This window comes from Clytia hemisphaerica, unplaced genomic scaffold, assembly GCF_902728285.1.
Source record: "Clytia hemisphaerica strain Z4C2 unplaced genomic scaffold, Clytia hemisphaerica genome assembly, whole genome shotgun sequence".
In the NCBI taxonomy this organism is placed as follows: Eukaryota; Metazoa; Cnidaria; class Hydrozoa; order Leptothecata; family Clytiidae; genus Clytia; species Clytia hemisphaerica.
This window is the reverse complement of record NW_027103551.1, coordinates 3,319,995-3,345,173: the sequence shown is the minus strand read 5'-3', so window position 1 is coordinate 3,345,173 and position 25,179 is coordinate 3,319,995.

The following is a 25,179-nucleotide window of genomic DNA, read 5'->3' as shown; positions in this document are numbered from 1 at the left end:
CGTCACATTTTAGGTATTATCATTTTGCATCAGTGCACAAAATTTCATAAAAAATTTAAGGTACAGCTCGACAAATTCAAGATATACTGTCTTTCCGGCGAAAATAGGTTGTTCCGGCGATTTTTAAATAGTTCCGGCTTCAAAAATCTATTTTATTGAAAATTAAAACATGCTTGATGGTGGGCATTGCTATTAATAATGTTTTTGAATAAAAAACAACCAATTATAAGAAAATCGGGCTCCGTTTCATTTTGGCCATTGCCATTTTGCATCTTTGTGCCAAAAATCAGAAAAAACCAATGAGCCAATCTCGAGCAAAGCTGGTAACAGACGAACGGACGGCCGAACGGACGGACGAACGGACGAACAGACACAGGTTAATTCATAGGACCTCGATCAGGCTACCCGGAGGTAGGTCCAAAAAACAATAAAATTGTGTTTTTTGTCATTTTGTCTTATTTATAGCGTGATTGATGTTTTTAATGATTTTTTGGAATTTCGACATGGAAAAAAGTCAGTCTTTTTGAAATAACTTTCGAACTGCTTTTTCAAATTTAATGTATGATAGCTCAAAATTCAAGTTAGAGCATCCGTTTTTTGGACCTACCTCCGGGTACGGGTATACGATAGAAAAAATGAACAAAAAAATTTAAATCCTGAAGCTCACAATATCTCGAAATTATTTTCAAAACAACCAGGGGGTCAAGTACTTTTCAAAATCAAAAAAAAGTTCCAAAGTTGAAAATAGAAAAGAAATTCCAAATTTTAATATTTTTCTAACAATCTAATTTCTAACATAAATTCGATTTGCTCCAAAGGCAAATTTTGAAAAATGCATTGGCCAAAAATGCGATTTTTTTTTTTTTTGGGAGTGGTGGTGTTTTAAAATTTGACCTCAAAATCTTGTACTAAGTGAAAAGGGATAGTGGTCCTTCTCAAAATTACAAAAAAAAAACAGTTAGTACTCATAGTGTTCCGGAGTAACTTCTTGACACACCTGACTAGTATCTGCTTGACAAACTGTTCTGCTTGTAAAAAGTTATCAAATTTCTTCATCAAAAACAGAGACTTTTTTGAATTCCAATCTTTTTGGCTCGAAATTTTAATTCCATTGTTTTCGAGCCAGAAAATTCAGTGGAGATGAAAAAAAAACAACAATGTTTTGCAGTGAGGATATGCTTATCTGATTATTTTCAGCGGGGAAAAACTTAGTGTATAATTTTCCACTGAGAACCATATTTTGGCCAATTCTTCTAGCGAGAAGGGGTCCCAGTGGGTCTGTGAGAAGGGATGTACAATGGGCCACTAAACAAAAGCATTATTTAATCTTTATGGAAAATTGAGCCTGATACAAGCAATAGAATTCCAAAACCCAAGGCTATTCTCCTCATCAATCAAAAAATGAGATTACAGGGTCGCAGTGGCTCAATATTTCATAAACACATCAGATTTTTGATGACGTCATCAACCAGTTGATGTTCGTTTCAAGATTAATGTCGAAAATTGTAACTGAGAAAGTTAACAAAGTTGCCAATTAAATCTGAAACATACCGTAGAAATTTGTTCTTTTTCTTCTTCATTTTCAATTTTTACTTCCAACATAGCATAAATATATTGGATAAATGTTCTAGGTGAAAAATACAGAAGAATTAGAACTTTTCAAAAGTAAAATCGATAGTCTGTGGGTTCGTTTAAATTTCTTTTAGTTGAAAAATTAAAATTTTGAGATATAAGCTTTTTGAGTAGATCTGAAGTAATATTCATCAATTCGTTCCCTATTTGAGTTACCAGGTACCAGGTTTCCGACGTAATTGGTGTGCCCAGCCAAAATAGAAAAACTTGACCTTCTCTCGGCTCTGGAAGACAGATTTACTTTAAAATCTTGATCATGGTTTAACCAATTTTGACCTTGGTATTACTTTGAGAAAGAAATTTTTGTAATTCTGGAACCCTTTCAAAGATTGGATTAATATTTGCAACACTTTTGAGAGATTTTAAGGTGTGAAAATGATACCCTTACAGGCAATATTAGGGTAGTGCTAGCTTTAACAACGAATTAGACCATTGAAAAATAAATAAATGGTATGACCCTGGTTGACCACAAATTTCATTCGAGACTCAAGATTTTTTATTTCTGTAGTCTGTGGTAGAACGGAAATATGAAATTAGATTTTTTATTGCAGAGTTGTCAATTTCCTATCAAGATTAGGAAATTCATTTCTTTGTTAATTAACCGAGCAATTTTCATAGTTGCGGTGAGCTTGAAAAGAATCTGAAAATGACCAAAGGTGCACAAATTACACATTTCTTTTATAACAAAACATTCAAAATATTTCAAGCCTTCGGATGTTCTTAACTTTTCGAGATTTAAGCCTAAAAATGTTCTTAAAATGCTCTTGATTTCACCATTTCGTGAATATTTTTGTGCCATTTCCTATAGAATTCCTATAAAGCCTTAATATGTTCTTAACTTGCTCCTAATATTTTGGCCTTATGTTCTTAGACAGCTTGTTCTTATAAAAAACATTTCTTTTGTTAATGATGACGACTTTTTACCAATGCTTTGGTGATGGTAAGCCTCAGAGACAAACATGATCTAAAATTATCAGAATTATTACATAAATCCATAAAATCAAAGTTTGAGCCTAATTTTTGTCAGTTAAAACTTTAACCCTGTAATTCTTTGTCTTAATATAGTTTCTTTTTTTGCATTTTGGAGTTACGGTTGATTTTATTACGCAATAATGACGTCATCAAATTTTGTGACCAATCAAAATGTATCTCAAAGTCAAAAAATTTTTTAAAGTTTTGTTGCCCAAATCCACACAATCTACCTAAAATTCAACTACTTTGACATCCCTTCAGAAAAGATAAGACTCTAGAATATTCTATGAGTTGAGAGGTTGTTTAGCAAATCTGCGAATAAGGAGTATGTGACGTAATCAAAAAAGAATGCCAAGGAATAATTATGCAATATATAATTATGCAGTGTCTGAAATAAATTAAATAAATTTCAGAATGGTAATGAGCGCCTATAAACACAAAAAATAATTATAAACCTAATTGGTTGAAGCCATTAAAATTTTGCTGCCTACAGTAATAAAAAAACGCATCATCCAAGGGGGTACAGAACGTTTGTCTGAAAAATTTGAATTCATGTTGAAATAATATCCAGCTTGAAAACACGACCTTAAAAGTTGACCCCTGTATCAGTGACCCGGTGAAATCCGGTCCGGTGGGTAACCCGGTGAAGGGCGACCCAGTCAAAATAGAAAAGAATAGGTGCTTTTAGTGAAAACCAGATTTGCAATGTACAAAATGAAAGTGAATAACGTAACCGGCGAGTTTTGGAGATCTCAAATTCAAATCCGTTGAACTTTACTTTTTTCATAACTACCCCGGTTGATTTCAAAACTTCATCGAGACATAGGTTCGACTTTGTTGGTGTTCTGGCTAACCATAGGTCTTTTAAAAAGATCATATTTTTAATGACCATTGCATTATGGGTTTATATATTAAAGCATTGAACCTCTCCGAACTACAGGGTGTCCCTAATAAAAGTATCGAGTTTGAACATGCGATTGAGTAGAAAAGTTTGTGTGTGTTATCGCTAAAATATAAGAACGTTCTCCATCACATAGGCTCATTACAAAAGGTAGTTACAACGTATAACTGACAAAGAAAAAAGAGGGAGAGCTTAAAATACAATTTTGTGAATACACACTTAAAACTTTCTACTCAATCGCATGTTCAAACTCGATACTTTTATTAGGGACACCCTGTATGATTTGCACTTTGTATTATTTTCTTACTAACGGCCATAAAAATCCCATAAAACAGTAATAAAAAGACCACAATTTCTCTTTCTGGTACAGCAAATTACTACTTAAGGCTGCCAATGATATTTTTACGTCTTTTGAGTTTGAGGTTAGGGAAATTGGTATAGAGTTAAGATAACCCTTAAGGCCTCTCTTTCAAGGAAGGAATTTCCCAGATATGCCCAACAAGTGTGTAAATTTTACCCAAATTATTACCCAAGAACCAAAAACCTTAATAAAAGTTCATAAAATGGTATTTTCAAAGGGATAGTTAAGTGCCCATTGTTTTTCAGAAAAAAAAAAATTTTAATCTCAGACCAATTAATTCACTTAATAATACTTGCTGCCATACCATTAATGACTTAATTGATTGAACAATGAGTTATTTTGAAAGGGGGTACGCCATAACTTTAGGTTTGGTCAATAGTCACGCTTTTTATAAGAACTACTATATCATAAATAAGCATAATTCTTTAAGTAGGCAAAACTATCAATGAAGAATGACCTGCACCTCGAAATGCTGAGAATCAAGTCCAAGCCCCTTTTTCTTTCTTATAAATATATAAATACAGGGCTATCCTAACCCTTCAAACCTGAGTGACGTGTATACAACATCAAAAATTGACGCCAGTATACTCCACTTGACTTAATTGTGTGTAAACCCAAAGACTATAGAAATTATTCTTTAGTTATAAGTCTATAGTTGGGATATTGTCTAGTGTGCCAATTCTATTGGTTATCATAAAAAAAATTCAATTTAGAGTAATTTTTTTCTTCAATGTGGATTTATTAATTTTTAAGAAATAAATAATTGCACGAGATTTTATCCATCCGATATAATAGAAAAAGAGTGTGTAGTGATTGATTCCAAAATTTTCATAAGAACTTTTTTTGGCATGACTGGTCATGAAAAATGTCGAAGGTCAAACTTAAGTTTCACGTTCATACCACGCTTGTATTATATTCATTATTCAATAACAATGCCAATTTTAAAAACCATCACGATTGCGGTAGAACAATTAAGCTTAGCCTGACACGAAAGTAAATTTTTAAAGAAACAAGAGTCGCTAAGATATTTTTCTTTCGAAATGACATTTTGGCTTTTTAATTTCCAAATTGTTCTTATCATGTTCTTAATTTTAATGATAGATGGATGATAGGTTTTATAACTCTTACTCTAAAACTTCTAGCCTTAAAATGCTCCTAGCTTGTTCTTAATATCTTTGCCATCAACGCCTTATGTTCTTATATAGTTTGTTTTTACGAAAAATGCCCCCTCGAATAAAGGCTCCTCCTTTAAGGAAAAGTTTTCAATGAACATAGCACTCTTCGAATAAACGAATCCCCCTTTTAGGAAGGGTGTTTTTTTGAAACAGGTAGTAGAAAGAAAGTATAATATGAAAAACAAAAACTTAGGCATGCAACAATAATTGTTTTCTTTTAGTATTCGAACTGATTTTGATCCCTAAATTGACATTTGTACTCCAAAATATGTTCTTTACATCTATATTCTGAAATTCTATTGAGTGTTTTGTGCCATTCGAAAAAGAATTCTTGATTTGCAAACAAAGATTTAAGATCATATATTCCTATTCTCAATGTTCTTCGCGATTAATGATTTTGTAAGATGATAGCATTATCTTTGAAGCTCAAAATAATAATTTAAACCTCTTTAGAAAGTTTTCAAATATTTTTTGGTTTGGTCGCATTCAATAGGAAAGGACAATAGGGCATTTTCATAGTGTACGTCAGATTTTTGTTTATAAATGGGTGAAAAATGTGGCTAATCAAGAAAAAAAAATTTGGTTGTAGAAAAAAAAATTCTCCATCAATTAAAAAAAGAACGAGTCTCTAGATAATACCATGTAAAATGTGTGAAAGAAATGTGGCTAGTTTTAGTGTGGCTAATTTTGGTGTGGCGATCGTTTCTTTGATTTTTTAAAAAAGGTTTCCATCATTCTACAAAATTATTTTTGATGCAAATATTTCTTGGTATTTTTACGGAATTTATTTCTTGAAATTTTAACTACAAAATTATTTTTAACATCTTTGGGGTGTTTGTGTTTTTTTTTGCGATTGATTGATCTTTGTTTTTTTTCCTCGATAAGCAAACAATTCACATAATATTTTGTTTTTTGGATTGAATGATTATTTTATTTTTAAGTCCTTCTAATTATTTTTGGAATATTTGTGGTTATTTTCAACATAAAAAATATGACTAATCTGATTGGCGCGTACATAAATGTTGTATGTATTTCATATTGTACCGTAGAAATGCAAGACCGCGTTAAAAAACGGGTCTAGTAAGCGAGAGATCATATTTTATACAATTTTATGATTAGAAAGGCTTTTCTTCGTTTTCAATTTCCAATACACAACAAATTATCAAAAGAGCTTACGAAAAAAATGTTTTGATCTTTTTAATGACCATTCGATTCTTTTTTCGAATGTTTTGATGTTGATTTCATCTTAATGAGTAAAAGAAAAGGCATACTGGAGAAGTGGGACGTGGGACGGTGGGACGCTCAGGTGGGACGCTCGAGTGGGACGCTCAGGTGGGACGGTAGTGGGACGCTAAGGTGGGGCGGTAGTGGGACGCTAAAGTGGGACGGTAGGGACGCTAAGGTGGGACGCTAAGGTGGGGGACGGTTGGGGGCTAAGGTGGGACGCTAAGGTGGGACGTAGTGGGACGCTAAGGTGGGACGGTAGTGGGACGCTAAGGTGGGACGGTAGTGGGACGGTAGTGGGACGCTAAGGTGGGACGGTAGTGGGGACGCTAATTGGGACGTAGTGGGACGCTTTTATTTTTATTTTGTCTTTTTCTTTTTATAATACAGTGAAGAGGGACAGGTCAAGTACTTATAAACAATACACAGATCGATCGAAATGTTTTTTGACTTTTTCATAGTGAATGGATTATAAAAATAACATAATCAATTTGATCGAAGCTACAAAGACACAAAAAGCTAGTCAGTCAGATAAATCAATTTCTGGCTCCTCCTCTTGGCTCTTTTTGTGTAATTCAATTGTGTAATTTACAGAGCAATTTCAACAATTCTAACGCTCTTTTTAGCCTAGAGGCTAAATGTCTAAATCTGCGATAACTGATTTTAAAAGAGTATCATATAAAAAATGAACATTCCAATCACAGGGATTTCCCCAGAGACAAGATGTTTACTTTTCGAATTCAAAATTTCGAATGAAAGGAAAAACATTCGAATCGACAACAAAGGGTTACACCATCAGCATGAATAATAAAAGTATCCACATTGTTCACGTGAAAGGGAAAACCCGTGAGGTGAAACATACACGTGGCGCCCCAAAAACTTCTTTCATCAAATTTTATGAAGTTGACTAGGCTAAAGATTTTTTAAAGTCGCGTGTCCATCGTTGAAAGTTGTTTTTAGATTTGTATTGAGTTTTTTGGTTTTATTTTCATTGTTTGTGCATCATTTTTTTTTCGAAATACGTTATCGCAGACTCACAGTAGTGTTCTATAAATTACTAGCCAAACCAAAAGAAAAGGAGCCAGAAATTGATTTCACATTTTTCATTAAATAATTATAAAGACAAAAAGACAATATTCTAATAAAAGAGCGTCCCACTTGAACGTCCCACTACCGTCCCACTCATGCTGAGGGGAAAGCCCTTTATTACAATTAGAATGTTTTCTTTTCATTCGCATTCAAAATCGTGTTTCTGGGGAAACCCCTCTGATTCGAATGATTACTTTGTTATTCTCAATAAATATAAACTCTTCGAAATATAGTCAGGCTGCTGCTGGACCACTTTTGTAAAAACCTTAGTGTGAAGAATCTAAAAACCTATTGAAACCTGTTATATATGATTAAAGGGGGTAAAAAAGTTTTACTGGCCATTAGGTTTTCCCAGATTTAGCCTAGACAAAGTTGCAAAGGATTGAAAGTGTTGGAAAATAATAAAATTGTTCTATAAATTAGACAATATGAGCCTGAAGATAAGGAGCCAGAAATTGATTACACATTTTCCGGTGTTTATTTCTGACTCGCACGCATATTGCTTGGTAGCTTTTCGATCAAAACATCCAATTTGAATATTATTATTATTCGTTTATCATCCACTATATGATAAAAAAAATCAATATATATATTTTGGCCGAAATCCTGTGTAGGTTGAAAACTGAAGAACAGATCATCTATATGTGTTTTGTGAAAGTATTCATTTACTCATATTGAGTTCTTTTTTACTCGTACATAATTATCAGAGAAGCAAAAATACAAAAGCCTTACGAGAGAGCGTCCCACTACAGTCCCACCTTAGCGTCCCACTACCGTCCCACCTTAGCGTCCCACCTGAGCGTCCCACTCGAGCGTCCCACCTGAGCGTCCCACCGTCCCACGTCCCACTTCTCCAGTATGCCAAAGAAAAAATATTGGAAGAGCAAAACAAAACAATGAAGAAGAGACACAAATGGAGAGAGAGAAAAGTTTTTTGATATTTTTCAAGTTGATGATAAACCATTACGTTTTTCTTGACATTGAAAGATTTTTAGGACGGTATTCATGTTTAAAAAGTAATTTTACTTGTTTGGAACGTTCCTGGACTTTTTATTTAAGATTGACTAATTTTTTTTTTTTTTTTTTGGATCAAATTTTTTGTTTCTTTGTGATGTCTCTGGACTTTTCTTTGGATCACTTGATTTTTACATAGGTAGGTTTACTTCTTCAACCTGCAAAATCATTTTTCATTTCTTAAGCAATTTTTGTTGACTTTTCTCGATACTGATTGATTTTGATAAAATTTCTTTTTCAATTTCAAAACAAAATATTTTTTTCTTCTTTGAGAAATGTTTTTGCAAAAAAATAGTTTTTGGAATCAGATTATTTTAACAATTGTATTTTATTCTTCAAACTCGGTCATTTTCCACATTTTTTGGACGTTTGTTGTTATTTCTTGCAATTGATTGACTTGTTTAGCAGAAAGTATTTTTAAATATTTTGTGATCCACGATTCTGGATACTTTTTATGACTGAAAAAAATTATCTTTTACCTTCTTGGACTTTCTTGGGATCGCTATATTTCATTTGAAAGTCGAACTAGCATTTCTTTTGTTACTGTACTAAACGTACTTTGTAATAAGCCCCGCACTTTGAAATGCATGACACACTTTTTAACTTATTTTGACGTACTTTTTAAGGTTCTAATAATCAACCCAACACACTTTGTAGTGAGAACTAACACACTTTGTTATACGAAAAGCTGACGTATTTTATTTTAACACCAGATGCATTTTTCATATTTCTTTTCTAAGAAATTTAGAGGGCCCATTGATTTTAGTCAAAAGATAATTCTTCTTAAATTACTTTTCATATCAATTACTCTTGAATTATTTTTCATATTTGACTGGATTTCTTTTCGAAGGAATTTCGAGAGGCTATTTATTTTGGTCAAAAAATAATTCTCCATAACTTACTTTCAAAATCAATTGCTCTTGAATTATTTTTCATATTCGAATGAATTTATTTTCTAAGGCATTCAGAAGGCCCATTGATTTTAGTAAAAATTACTTCTTCATAAATAGCTTTTAAAATCAATTGCTCTTGAATTATTTGTCATATTCGAATGAATTTCTTTTCTAAGGCATTCAGAAGGCCCATTGATTTTAGTAAAAAATACTTATTCATAAATTACTTTTAAAATCAATTGCTCTTGAATTATTTGTCATATTCGAATGAATTTCTTTTCTAAGGCATTCAGAAGGCCCATTGATTTTAGTAAAAAATGCTTCTTCATAAATTACTTTTAAAATCAATTGCTCTTGAATTGTTTTTCATATTCGAATGAATTTCTTTTATAAGGAATTTAGAGAGCCCATTGGTTTTAGTAAAAAATGCTTCTTCATAACTTACTTTCAAAATCAATTGCTCTTGAATTATTTTTCATATTCGAATGAATTTCTTTTCTAAGGCATTCAGAAGGCCCATTGATTTTAGTAAAAAATACTTATTCATAAATTACTTTTAAAATCAATTGCTCTTGAATTGTTTTTCATATTCGAATGAATTTCTTTTCTAAGGAATTTAGAGAGCCCATTGGTTTTAGTAAAAAATGCTTCTTCATAAATTACTTTTAAAATCAATTGCTCTTGAATTGTTTTTCATATTCGAATGAATTTCTTTTCTAAGGCATTCAGAAGGCCCATTGATTTTAGTAAAAAATACTTCTTCATAAATTACTTTTAAAATCAATTGCTCTTGAATTATTTTTCATATTCGAATGAATTTCTTTTCTAAGGAATTTAGAGAGCCCATTGATTTTAGTAAAAAATGCTTCTTTATAAATTACTTTTAAAATCAATTGCTCTTGAATTGTTTTTCATATTCGACTGAAGTTTCTTAAGGAATAAACAGTCTATTAGTTTCCGGAATTTTTTCTGAGACTCTCAAGACAGTTTGTGGGGTCTATCAATACCGATCAAAAAAGCTTTTTGAATTTTTCCTTTTCGATTTAATTTCTCTTGAATCTGTTTAAGGGGGGGGGGGGGGCGTACGGGGTTTGTGATTTCCGAAATACCGAATAATTTTGCGAAAATTTCCGAAATTCCGTGAAAAAATATTTGCAATTCTGATACCGATTTTTTGGGTATTTTTCCTCGTTTTGACTAATTTCATCAATTTTGATTTTTCATGTATGAATTCCGAAAAAAGGGGATAAAGACTTCATAATACCGAAATTTCGAAGCAGAAATTCATGGATTTCCGATACCGAAACAATTTCAGAATTCCGAAATACCGAAGGAATTTTGCCTGAATTCCGAAATTCCGAAGAAAAATCGTCGATTTCCGCAATTCCGAAAAACCGTACACCCCCAACGTTTAAGGAATATCCAAGGCTCATTGATTTTGATTAGAGATGTGGGCTTTATTTTCATCATAAAAATATACCTCCTTATTGCACTTTCTTATATCAATTGAACTTAAACTAAGAACAAATAAACAAACAAGAGCAATTGAATTGAAAAGTAATAAATGAAGAAGCATTTTTCTCTGAAATTCATAAAATCTTTGCGGAGGCCATTAATTTTCATTTATTTCTTTAAGTTTAATTTCTCTTGAATAATTTTTCATATTTGCCTGAATTTATTTTAAGGAATATACAGGGTTCATTGATTTTGATTAGAAAGAAAAACTATTATGACATCACAGCCCCATAACGATAAAGTTGATTTAAAATCGGTCTCAATCGGATGTTCATTGAGCCCTTTTTGATGTTTTCAAGTTGAAATGTTAGGATTAAGTTGACATTTTCTTTGTTATCTATCTTCAATGGTAGGTATTGATTTATGCCTATATTAAGTTTTTTTTTCGGAAACAAAAAAACAAGACCAAAATTGAAATGTACTTACACGTATTTTTTATTTATAAGAACAAACTATATAAGAACATGAGGCTTCGATGGCCAAAATCTTAAGAACAAAGTCAAGAACATTCTAAGGCTTTGCAGACTCTTAAGCACCCGATTTCTTTTGAAAATAAGCAAAAATACTCACAAAATGGTGAAAATAAGAAAATGATAAGCACATTTTAAGGCTTAAAATCCACAAAGTGAAGAAAATCCGAAGGCTTCAAAAATTTTTGATGCTCTCATAAAAAAACGTGTATGCCAGCTCAGATTTGTGGGAAATAGCCTAAAATATTCTAAACTTTCTTATGAAAGAGATTTCACAACTTGTAACAAAAGGTTTTTCTAAACACAGTATGATTAAAGAAAAATCCGCCCTGCAATTACGTTATAAAAATTGGGAAACAAAACAACAGGATTTATGCCATCCCTACCTAAATCGGACAGCATATACTTGTAGATTACATGATTAAAATCAATAGAGTACCTTCATATAATTTATAAGACGATTTTATAATACCAATGTCGAAATAAATAATTGCACTTTAAGGATTAATTGGTCAAACGGGGAGACATTATAATGAAGAAAAATGATAAAAAAAAGATATATAATTCGATATTGAAATCAGAATGCATCAAAACAAGCCTCTTTCTTTATATTTAGGTTTGTGACGTATAATTAAACAATCATTTAGAAGCTAATGGCCTATCCTCATTTATATGATGGTATTTCATTTTCTAAAGAGAGTTTTATTTTTACATCATGGTCTAATTGCATTTACGCATGTACGTCTGCGACTAAATACAATCACAACAAAAAAATATCATTGGAGTAAATGACATTTCGAAATCGTTTACGTTTTCAACTTTAAACGAAAAAAATCCGAACCTTATCACTTTGAAGCTCGGTGGACTAAAATAAGAGCTAAAATCTCCCAATTCATTGTTTTCAAACCTGACATTATGAAATAGTTACTACATGGTACCGAGTGATAAAATACCCAAAAATATATCCGATATTATACGAGTAAAAGTGTTATAACTGGTTTATCGTCAACTTGAAAAATATCAACCAACCTCTTCTCTCCTTTTTTCTTTGTTTTGTTTTTCTCTTCCAATACATTTACTTCTATTGAGATGAAATCAACATCAAAACATTCGAAAAAAATCGAATGGTCATTAAAAAAAGACCAAAACATTATTTTCATAACTCTTTTGATAAGTTGTTATGTATTGGAAGCAAAGAGAAAATCTTTCTAATCCCAAAATTGTATAAAATATTACCTCTCGCTTACCAGACCCCTTTTTTGAACGCGGTCTTGTATTTGTACGGTACAAATATGAAAGACAGCATTTATGTACGCGTGGGTTAGCCAATCAGCTTTGCTCATATTTTTCATGTTGACGTTTAACAAATTTTAAACATTCATTTTCATTTAGGGTTTGAGGGAGAGATCCAAGAGTTTATTTCGACTTGAATTGTTTTTAAAACCCTTACTCACATACATATTTTTTTATAAGAACATCCAAAATTTTAAAGCCTTGGGATGTTCTTAACATGTTCTTATTTTCGCAAATTTTTAAGTATTTTCTTAAGTAATTCGGTGTTCTAGAGTCTGCAAAGCCTTAAAATGTTCTTAGTTTGTTCTTAACATTTTGCCCATCGAAGCCTTGTGTTCTTATAATAGTTTGTTCTCATAAAAAAACATAATATATGTACCAAAACTTTAAGTAATTTGTTACAAAATGCCAAAAAAAGTAATAATGAGTTTTTTTCTCTAATAATGAAAAAATTATGGGGCCTAATTTTTAGGAAATTAAAAATAACTGTCTCTCGAAAAGTCATCTTCATTATACCTGTAGTTACCTTAGAGAAAAACTTAAAAACCTAAAATAAAATGAAACCTCTTGCAAGGGGTAACTATAGCCTTTAGCAAGCCAAAGAGTCGGTTAATTATTTGATCAATTTTGTGTGTGAAGGTTTCAACGACGTGATTTTCAATGTAATATGGTTCAGATTAGAGACCTTTAGAAAAATGATTATAATTTGTGCAAGTTTTATAAAGTTTTCTGAATTTTTGATTTGACTGTAAAAGATTTAATTCATGACTTAATTTATACGATTTATACACCCCCTTCTCACAGACCCACTAGGACCTCTTTCCACTTGAAAAGTTAGCCAAAGAATCGTCCCCCGTGGAAAATTATCCTCAAATCTTTTCCAATCCTTACTGTAAAATATTTACTATTTTTCCTATTCCCTCCGAATGGGAATATCAAATCCCATCGAGTTTCAGTCCGTTATTTTATCCCCACTGACTGAAAAAAAACCTACCAGGTTTGTGAGAAGGGGGTGTATTTATTTTGCTAGATTTATTAAAACAAAAAGTTTTATTTCATATTTGGGAAAAATATTATCCGTGAATTAAACTTGCCTTTAGATCATTATAGATCAAAGCATAATATATTCAAAATCGATCAAGAGAATTCCGGATAAACGAGATGACAAAACCGGTTATGTATTTAGGACATGATTAGATTAGTCAAGCTTATAATTACTGTGATTACCATAGTTTGACCATTAAGCTGCTTATCATAACTATTGTTCACTGATCTCAAATATCTCTTTTCAGACCATAAAGCCCCCCCAATGGTTTGTGTCTGATATCGTGAATATGCAATACATGTATTTTTTATAAGAAGATCTGAAATTTTTGAAAATTCAGATGCTTTTTGAGTTTTAAGCCTGAAAAGGTTCTTGAAATGTTCTAAATTTCAGCTTTTTGAGAGTATTTTGGTCCATTTTCCTAAGAAATTGGGTTTTTTAGGGAGTTTTAGAGTCTTAAAATGCTCTTAGCTTTTTCTTAACATTTTAGCAATCGAAGCCTTATTTCTTATTTAGTTCGTTCTTATAAAAAAAACGTGTAGACATTTTTCTTTCGAATATGAATTGAACCAATTGGCTACCGTGACTCCCACAGTCTGCTTTTTTTATCTAATCCCAGCTGGCACACAACGTTGTTTCAACGTTTATCTAACGTTCACAACGTCGATATAACGTTAGATGAACGTTGAAACAACGTTGTGTGCCAGCTGGGATTCAACCTGTGACGACATTCTGAAGAAATCTTATCCTATACGTTTCTCTTAATACTATTACCATAGTCCTTATAAAAACACTGGTCTGGAAGCTTATTGTTCTAACTTTTTGTTAGCTTTTCCTTTGTTAATATCAAAAGATAAAAATCGATTTGCTCAGTTTTTGATCACGTTGCCAAATACTCCTCTTGGGATTGGTTTAAGATTTAATCACATGATCAAAAAGTGAGCAAAACAAACTAATTTCTCAACACAAGTTCAAGTAAGAAACAATGGAAAGAAACAAAAGGCTTCCAGACCAGGGTTTTTTATACGGACTATGCCATTACTAACCTGAAGAATCAAATTGGAGAAAATAATATCACCTTACATTTCTAATTTCAACAAAGATTCTCTCCTTGATTACCAGTAGTTTGAATTCTTAATCTCCAAATGATACTTTAAAGGTTTTGTTTTCAAATAAGAGTGTCGACTGTCGAGTGATATCGTTTGCTTATTCAACGATTTTAATTCACAAGCTTTTTCACATTGGATTGACAATATGGACCAAGAATGATCAGAAAGAGGAAAATATGGAAACATTTTTTTGCTTGTATCAGCATAATATAACAATAGGCAGACACTGTCCTGATGATATGAAATATGTGGCTGATATGAAACGGAAACACTTATGTAAAAATAAAACCTTTAATAAATGTGTTTTATATTTGAGATGACACTCTTTTATTAAAACTTTTCTACGCTTGTGAGTTGTTATTTTAAAAGGTTCGGCCTTCATCCAAGATCCTGAATGCTTGCCACGATTACTTTTGTTCTCAACAGAACGCACTGAAAAGGATCAAGATTTTTAGTCATATTCTAGTCACATTCGGCAGCAATTAGTGTGATCATGAACTCACTTGTCGATTACTCTGTACCAGAGTGTATTTCACGTTTGCCGCTTCGTAGTACACTCTGTGCGCATTGACTGTTTGATGAAAAAATTCCCGTATGGAGACCTCTGCGAAGAAGTATGATTTATAAATAGCAACACTTCTCTCATCACCTCCCCCTCTCTCACCAACATTCCACCACAGCGGTCGGTTTGAAAAATCTCAAATGAGAAAAGACAATGAGAACAGACCCTCTACGGCAATGAATTTTGAAATTAGCTGTAGATACTGGGTCTGTGCGCAGACAACTTATCGATAGACCTTTTCATAAATTACGTCACGAACAACACTTACCTCGTTTTCGATATATTGCTATGGTATATGATTCCCAGAGGAGTTCATAAGAAGTCGAAGCTATTTATTAGACTAGTAAACTAGTCGGTTATTACTTGTAACCTTATAATAAAACTGTCAATCAAATAATGTAAACACTAATTAAATATTCAGCGCGCGTGAGAGAAAAGGAAAATAACCGACTAGAAGCTACTTCCAACGCCTTTTTTTCTTCACCTAAAATCGTAAGGAGAGACATACAGATTTCTGTATGTCTGACCCGTGCGGGATTGCATTTATTTTTCTTTCTGTTAATTGCGTTTTTAGAAATGCTCATTTATTTATATGTTCCCATGTTCAATGTTACTATGAAATATCATTTAGTCAAAAAAGTTGGATGGATTCTCAAAAACCTAAAAAAGTTGTAAAATTAAACAACGTTTTTTGAGGGAAGTAGCTTCTAGTCGTTGAAATTCAGAAAAGAGACGCAACTTCACCCCTTCGATTCTTTTTATTTGGAGCTTGATTTTTTGTATATGGGTCTGTTTTCAACGACTAGTTTACTAGTCTACTATTTATAAAAGTAACATTTGAAGATTTAAGGGATATAATCACCTTGGTAATGGTTTCAAAACGAGGCAGTCGTTGCACTCAAAATTTATGAAAAGGCCTATTGCGTGAATTCCGGTTACAAGAACTCTAACAAAGAATCTATTTCTATCTTAATATACCCCGGAAAGGCCATATGACCCATCTCGGTGCCGCGTGTCAATTAAATATTGACTGTAGTCTTCCTATAATTATAATTCAAGACGGAAGGCCAACCAATTGTAATACTTCGTTGTTTACAAATTCCGTATTAAAAAATGGGTGTAATCGTCGAATTGGACATCCTTAATCCGCGTTGGGGGACTGGGTTTAATTTTGAGTCCTATTTTAAGATAATAATTGTATTGGGGTATTCTAAGCCAAAATATTTTATTATCACGACCTTATAACATATTGCATAGGTTCATCTTAATTAGGTAGGGTTGATCTTTCAAAAAGAAATTCCTCTATAGAACACAGTATACGATTATAAGCACTATCCACAAATTTATGACGAAAAGTGTTTTACAATTTGATGAAAAAGTTGCTAGTGGACCCACTTCAAATGACGAAAATTCATTGCAAATTGTTTTGTTGAGATTTCTCTGAGGCGGATAGACCACTTGAAATAAAGTTGACGAGATCGACGAAATTAGTGGCAAGTGGTCCCAGACCTTAAAAGCGTGGAATATTCTAATAAAAAAAAGAGTTCTTAGAAAAAACAAAAATCAATCAACTGATTAATAAAAACAATATTGAAATATATAAAATAGATCTTATTCAATTATGAAATCATTAAAGAATAATTGGGATACAGAGCCACACCTAAAGTTAATAATTGGATGTCATTTGTCTTTTAATCGTGGTATTGATTCGGAACTATTCCATACGCGTAATAGATGCATAGGCGTAGCGATCAAGATACCCTGCAAAATTTATGGATGAGAGCGGTTTTTATGACATTGTAATTATTGTCTTTGTTTTATCAAAGATAATGAATATCTCGTAAACGTCTGCACTCCCTCGTAAATTTTGCAGGGTATCTCGCTACGCCTATGGGTCGGGACAATTTACACGTTTTTTATAAGAACATCGAAAGTATTTGGATATCAAAACTTTTTGAGTTCAAGCCTAAAAATATTCTTAAAATGTTTTCAATTTCACAATTTTGTAAGCAGTTTTTTGGTATGACTTTTTAAGAAATTTTGTATGACTTCTGTAACTACTTTTTATATCATAGTAATTTTGTTGTTTTACAATTTTCAAATTTGTAAAGCGGGTTCGCATGCAAATTTGCCGATACCGCTGATTTTGCCTGAACCGGTCTAGATTTTCCTTTTCTATCAATAGTAAATTGATTAATTAGCCCTGGTGAAGAAATTTTCCCAATTTCGAAATTCTACATACTTTTTTTATAAGAATGGTGTTTTTCCAATTCATCAGGAATATTCTTAACTTTTTGGGAAAAATCATTCTGAAATATTCTTAGGTTTGGATCCAAAACCCGCCAAAATCTAGCATGTAATTCATACCTCAGCAACAATTTGGCATTTTTGGTGAAACTTTTTAGCATTGCTGGGGAATAAATTGGCAATTTAATGGAAAAATGCTCTAAAAATGGGATTCTTAGGCTCAGTTGCCAAATTCCAAGATGATGGTAATCTTACCATATTCTTAATTTTTTGGCCAATATTCTTATAAAGTATATTCTTGTAAAAAAAACGTTTCCATTTTTCGCTTTCTGATCAATCTTGCTCCACATTGGCAATCCAATGTGAAAAAGCTTATGATTTAAAATTGACAAGCAAACGATATCACTCGACACTCTTATTCAAAAACAAAACCTTTAAGGTTAAAATGTTTTAGCACATGAAGATCTGGCATGGAGATCCATACTATGATTTCTTATTTTATATACTGATGGCGAATTATATAGCATGGTATGGGCTGACAGTTTGAATTTCTCAGATCCTAATGAAGGTTGAAAACATAGCCAATCAAATTTAGTTTTTCTTTTACTGGTCACACATTCTTAGAGAAAGCGCAACTTCCGAAGCTTGTTTTTTATTTTAGTAAGTGATGACAGCGCTAAATTCGAATTACCCACTGTAATTTTTTCGATGCAGAAATCTGCCTCACAGGTCATACCCGTCCTGTATACATCAGATTATAAAAATTCAGGACGGGTCTCCTGTCTAATGAAGATCTGTAGTTTGCCATTGTTATTGTTGAAGGTTTTAATATTCTTTCGGCTAAAACTTTTTCTTTTCCAAGTAAAAAACAATCAAGAACGACAATCGTAAAATCGTGAGTGCATTATTAAGAAAGATTTCCGAAAATTCGATTAAAGTCTAAAAACATCAATTAGAGGGGCATATTAGGATTATTAAGATTAAGTTAGAGCAATTATGATATTATAAACCATTGATGTCTTGATCATAATTCCTCTAGTTTTCAGATTTGGAAAAATAAAATCTCATTAAAAAGCCTATCCTTTAATTGTTCTTATCTTGATCTTATCTTGAGTTCAATATTGACGTATTTTTTAAAGTCTTTGTACTCTAATATTTTGAATTTGAGCCTAAATGGTTTTATTATTTAATTTAGAAATTTCAGGCTTCGGCTTTTGCTTTGAGTATTAGTTTTTTTGGTGCCTTTTTGACAGGCCCATTAAGGCCCATTAATGAGGAAACGAAGGGCTTTGTAGTAGGTAACCTACACGTTTTTTATAAGAACAAACCATATAAGAACTTAAAGCTTCGATGGCCAAAATATTAAGAACAGAATACTAAGTCTTTATGGACTCTAAAACATCTGATTTCTAAGAACAATGGAAAAAAATCCAAAAAATAGTGAAAATAAAACATTAGGCTTGAAACTCAAAAGGTTAAGAACATACGAAGGCTTTAAAAATATTGGATGTTCTTATAAAAAAACATGTACTGAGCTGTATTCTGAACAAGTGAATATATGGTTTAGTAAGTGATGATCTACATCAAAATAGGCTTAATCAAAAAGTCTGATTTATAAGAAAAATGCACGTTTTTAATAAGAACAAACTTTATAAGAACACAAGGCTTAAGATATTAAGATTAAGTTAAGAACAATTTAAGGCCTTATGGACTCTAAAACACCTCATTTTTTAGGAAGATAGTGAAAAATGGTGAAAATAAGAACATGTTAAGAACATTTTAGGCTTGAAACTAAAAAAGATAAGAACATCCGAAGGCTTCCAAAATTTCGGATGTTTTTATAAAAATAACATAAATTGCATATAAAAAAAAAGCTTTCAATACGTGAACATGAAAAGCCAATTGAATGATCGATGATAACGAAGATATAACACGTTTCTTTTATAAGAATGGTGTAAATCCATTTCATCATGGATATTCTTAACTTTTTTGGGAAAATCATCCTAAAATATTCTTACAGCATTCTTAGGTTAGGATCTAAATTCAGTCTAGATTTAACATTTAATACATACGTCGCAAGCATAAAACGGCATTTTTGTGAAAGGAATGAGCCTTACTTTGGGGTAATTGATAATTTATAATTGAAAATGCTCTAAAAGTGGCATTCTTAGCTTGAGTAGCAAGATTCCATGATGGTGATAATTTGAACTGGATTTCAAACTTTCTATTTAATTGAATTATATATAAAAGACGGCTAACTTACTACGTTTTGACATGATTTATCTACGCATTACTTTATTCAAAGAAAGTTTATTTAGTAAGAAACTGTGTTTAGATTTTATTTCTTTTATCATGAAAATTCTCTACATCGGCAATAGAAATTAACCAGAGCGTTCAGCCAAAGCAATTAAAACCGTGTTGCTTTTTGCTGGAAAACAAAAGCAAAAGCGACTGGTCAATCTAACTAAAGCTTTAAAGCTCATTTCAAAATTTATATTTTCTTTGATGTTTTGAATAGTCGTCCTAACCCTTTAACGACCGATGACGAAATATCGCAGCACTTTAAGAACAGTCGATTAAAAAAGCCGCGTATTTTAGGCACAGACAAATAAATAAACGCAGTTGTTAAAGGGTTAAAAAAAGAATCCTTGAAAAAATTATGTGGGGGACAAAGCCCTTCCACCTGCGCTGTTTCTACGGTACTTTTAGATTATTCTCCTTGGAAATATCTTTTCCAACGGTGTATAACCTTTTAATATAGCATAGATGCATAAATGGGGGCTAAAAAATGTCGAAAAACTAAGTGTCCACATATTTTTGAGACAGACTTTAAGTCTGGATGGAAAAGCGGAGACTAATAAAAAACATTTTGTCCACAACTGAACTGAACCTTAAGTTTTATTGTTCTAACAAATAAATACGTATTCTTAAGTCAAAATTAAATTGGCTTTCGGTAATACAGACATTACAATGGTATAATGAATTTATTTTCAGACGCAATATGTAAATTATAGTCCAGTTAACAAAGAGATAAACTTAAAACAAAAAGACAATAGCACAGGTATAAATTAAGATAATTAGGACTGCATAATTTAGTGGAATAATTAAGAGAAACTCACTATTGGAATGCAGAAGGAAAGATAATTAATGCGGCTAATTGCAAATGAGAATTGCCTGCCTATAAATTGAGCTGCATGAGATAAAAGTATTGCAAATACTGCCCAGATACGACACAAGCAAGATGAAGTGTTGGAAAAGCTACGACGGAAAGATTGAATTACATAGTCTTGAGTCAAGAGAGTTTTTTTTTATTTTAAAATCGGAATTTGTAGCCGACGTTCCGTATTGGGTGATCAATTTGGATGCACACATTTGGAGTGGTAACAGTCGAGTTTAAAACCAATAGGACTAGAGAGGAAGCTCCAACCTTTCTATAAAGCATGGAAAGGTTAAGCCTTGAGATTTGTACCGCTTTTTTTGGAATGACAGATTGAATTTAGTGCTTTCTTTGTTTTTATGCGGCATATTTTCGAAGTCTGGCGGTGGATTTGATTTTCAATCTGAGAGGCCCCTCAAGCAGTTTACGTAATGACGTGAAAGTCCCTATGAATTTTTTGTAGCGTGACTACTTTGATTTGGAATTTTTTTTTGTGATTGCGTGATGAGAGGTCAAAACGTGATCGTGATTTGAAAGATTTTTAAGCCGTGATACGTGATTTGGACTTTTTCAAAGGAATGCGTAATTAGCCATTTTTTTTGCTGATTTTCGTGATCGTGATTGAAGACAAAAAATTGCGTGATATCGTGATCAGAGTTACCGCTGGGGGGGGGGGTCATCTGACGTTTGGGTAAAAAAAAACGAGGATTACACGTTTAGGATGGGAAATAAGTGGCTCCATTTTCCATCTAACAGTTTCAGCTCTAGCCCTCGCGTGATAAAAGCGAGTTTATGTATGCGTGTTTTTCAGCGACGGAGACGGTAAGGTTCTAATTTGAGTAGATCCTGACCAACTGAGGACGACGGTAAATCAGCACTTTTACCGTCCTCGATTTTGCGGGGCGGAATTGCGGGTTTTTCCAAATCGCTTCAGTCACTCTACCGTCCTCAAAAGTGCAAATTACATAAACTCGGTAAAAACTCAACGATGGGAACTACAAAGGCTTATGGAGCAGTTAAAAAGTAGGCAGTCAAGGACACCTTCAAATTAGCCTATCATAGGCTGATTAGCTTATCATAGGCTATTTAGACTATTTTATATAGGCTATTTAGCCGAAAATCGATAAAAACCTCGATTTTTGACGAAATATAAATAGTCGCTTCTTCTCTATGGAATACACGGTTTCTCATTGTCAGAGAAATGTCCATGACAAATTTTGACTTTGGGTCAATTTTGGTTTAGGAAATATTCCACTTTTTGGTACTAGGTAAGAAAATCGGGCTTTTTGAAAAAAAAATTTTAACAAACATGTGTACACGGCACTTCATTATTAGAAAATTAGCCTATAATCGGTTAGTTAGCCGATGGATAATAAATTTATTCATATTTCTGTTTCCAAAATTGAATGTTATATCAGTTTAAGTGAAAAAGATTCTTTTGGCTTTTGGCAATGAAGTAATGGTGAAAAATAGACGCGACTATTTATATTTCGTCAGAAATCGAGGTTTTTATCGATTTTCGGCTAAATAGCCTATATAAAATAGTCTAAATAGCCTATGATAGGCTAATCAGCCTACGATAGGCTAATTTGAAGGTGTCCTTGACTGGTAGGTGCTAGGGTAAGGTTAAAGATTTTTGGGATGGCAGCAAATAATATATTTTGCTCAGCTAGAAGGGATGGTGGAGGATTTGGGAGCGAAGTCGACAAAATGCTATCTTTTTTTCAAATTTTGGGAAAATGACTCCATTAAAAACCATTACTGAATAATTAAACTTAAACTGCTTATATTTAGATGCTTGAAATTCAACATCTTCTTTAAAGTTCTGAAAAATGCAGTGTATGAAATGTGTATGAAATTGTCCAACAGAAATACACCTTTCTTAATAAGAACAAACTATATAAAGAACACAAGGCTTCGATGATCTGAATGTTAAGAACAAGTTATTATTGATATTTCATAAAAAGGCCAATGAAAAATGACAAGCTCAAAGCTCACGGGATGAAAATGTTGATTGTTTGTGACTTTGTATGTAAACAATTAAATACATGGTCGATAGGCCATCTCATACCGGATTTCCCAAACGACAAACAAAACTCAATACTTGAAAATAACTTTGAAGTAATGTTCTTTGTAATACACGTTTTTTTTATAGGAACATCCAAAAATCTAAAGCCTTCGGATTTTCTTAACTTTTTGGGTTTTAGGCTTAAAAATGTTCTTAGCACGTTCTTATATTTTCACCACTTTCCGAGTATTTTTGTCAAATTTCCCAAAGAAATCAGGTTTTTTTGAGTCCTTAAAAAGCCTAAAAACGTTCTTAACTTGTTTTTAACATTTTGCCCATTGAAGCCTTGTGTTCTTATATACACGCTTTTTTTTTATATAAGAATACACTTTATAAGAATGTCCAAGATGAAAATTGCCAAAAAATTAAGAATAATGCTAACACTATCATGGAATTTTTTTACTCAAGCTAAGAATGCCATTTTTAGAGCATTTTCAATTATAAATTGCCAATTACCCCCAAGTAAGGCTCACTCCTTTCACAAAAATGCCATTTTATGCTTGAGATGTATGTACTAAATGTTAAATCTAGTCTGAACTAGTTTCCTAACCTAAGAATGCTGTAAGAATATTTTAGGATTATTTTCCCAAAAAAGTTAAGAATATCCATGATGAAATGGTTTTACACCATTCTTATAAAAAAAAAGCGTGTACCGTAAATAGGTTTAATGTCGACATCCCTCTTCTAATTTCGACTTCTTATTATTCCTACTGCAAAGAAGGGTGTCGAAATTAGAAGAGGGTAGTTTGTTCTGAAAGAATTTGACTGACTTTTGTAATATCCGTTTTTTCTCCCCCCGGAAAGAAACGCCAATTTTCTACACCATTTATAGCAAACTGAATTACAAAATAGCATTGATCTTTGGAAAAACAAAATTTTCGAACAATTTACCCCACATAATTACCATGATCATTAAATCGGAATGATTTGAATTAACAATTCTCATTACAATTCAATTAGTAATATATGTTTTCAAAATTAACATGTAAAAAATGTAAATAATATTTTGGACTTGATATTGAGCGAAACGGATAGGTAATTTAATTTTACAAAAATAGCGTTACTCTAACCTGAGGTCAGATTGTGATTGTTTTTGTTTTGATTTTTCGGTGCACAACAAGACAAGGTTTACCGTGCTCGTAAGAAAATCATGACCGGTTGTCATCCGGTTACGTCACTCCGGATGCAGGATAAGGCTAACCTTTGGTCAAAGTGGAAGGAAATAAACTTAGAAAAGACTATGGAAACACGAAAAGAGTATGCAAGATTGGATCTTCAACTTTTTATATACTTGTATAATATTAGAAATATTTCAAATTTGAATTACAGTCAGCTCCTTCTCTAATTCGAACCTCTACTATTCGAACTAAAATATTGGTTCATCGAGCTAGAAATTAGTATAAAATACTTTTCGTAATTTGAATTTTTCTCTTATTAGAAGAATTTTCTTGGTCTTTTTTCTGAAGATCGAATTAGAGAGAGTCAACTGGTATTATATATTAGATGATAAGAATTGTTAAGATTTTAAACTTATTAAAACAGTTTCATTTGTAGTTAGAAAGATTATACGTTTTTCTTTATAAGAACAAACTATATAAGAACATAAGGCTTCACTGGCCAAAATCCTAAGAACAAGTTAAGAGCATTTTTAAGGCTTTGTAGACTCAAAACACCCTATTTCTTAGGAAAACGTTAAAAAATATTTACAAAATGGTCAAAATAGATCATGTTAAGAATATTTTTAGACTTAAAACTCAAAAAGCTAAAAACATCCGAAATTTTGGATGTTCTTATAAAAAAAATAGTGTAGTAGTCACTGCCTACAATAATAGTGAATTAGGATAGATTGGTTGAAATTTAATGTAACAAAAAGGTTAACCTAAAGAACAAGAAAATCTTTGAAGCCTTCAATGTTTCAATTGATTGTAGTAGTGGCTTATTATCTTTTAGGACTTTTAGATCAAATTGAAAGATTTAGAATACAGGGCAGTATATTTTCCTTTCCACGCTTTTTGATATTATGGTAATTTGTGTCTTGTTCTTATAGAAAAAAGGCTACCCCTTTGATCGAAAGAACAGGGGTTGTCGGAAGACACGATATGTCATGTCAGACATCGGTGTGGTATTAGCCTATTTCATATGATTCGTACTTTTAGTGAATGATTCTTTTTTACGCCGTTGGAGTTATCAACTTTTTATGGTCGAGTACTCTTCAGCGAATTGAGTAGTCTCGATTTCCAGACCAATATTTTTAATACGCAAAATAGGGGCAATTCTCCTACAAAGTAAAAAATTGGAGTATGTCTGCCAGAAAAAAAAAACCGCGCGAGAGAGTGTTTTGAACAATTTTTCCTCTTTTGACGAGGGCACTTCTCTTTTGCAGTACTGTTCACCTTTTAGTGTTTGATAATTAGGTGAAGCTGATTATTGACCTGGAATTTTAAATTATTAG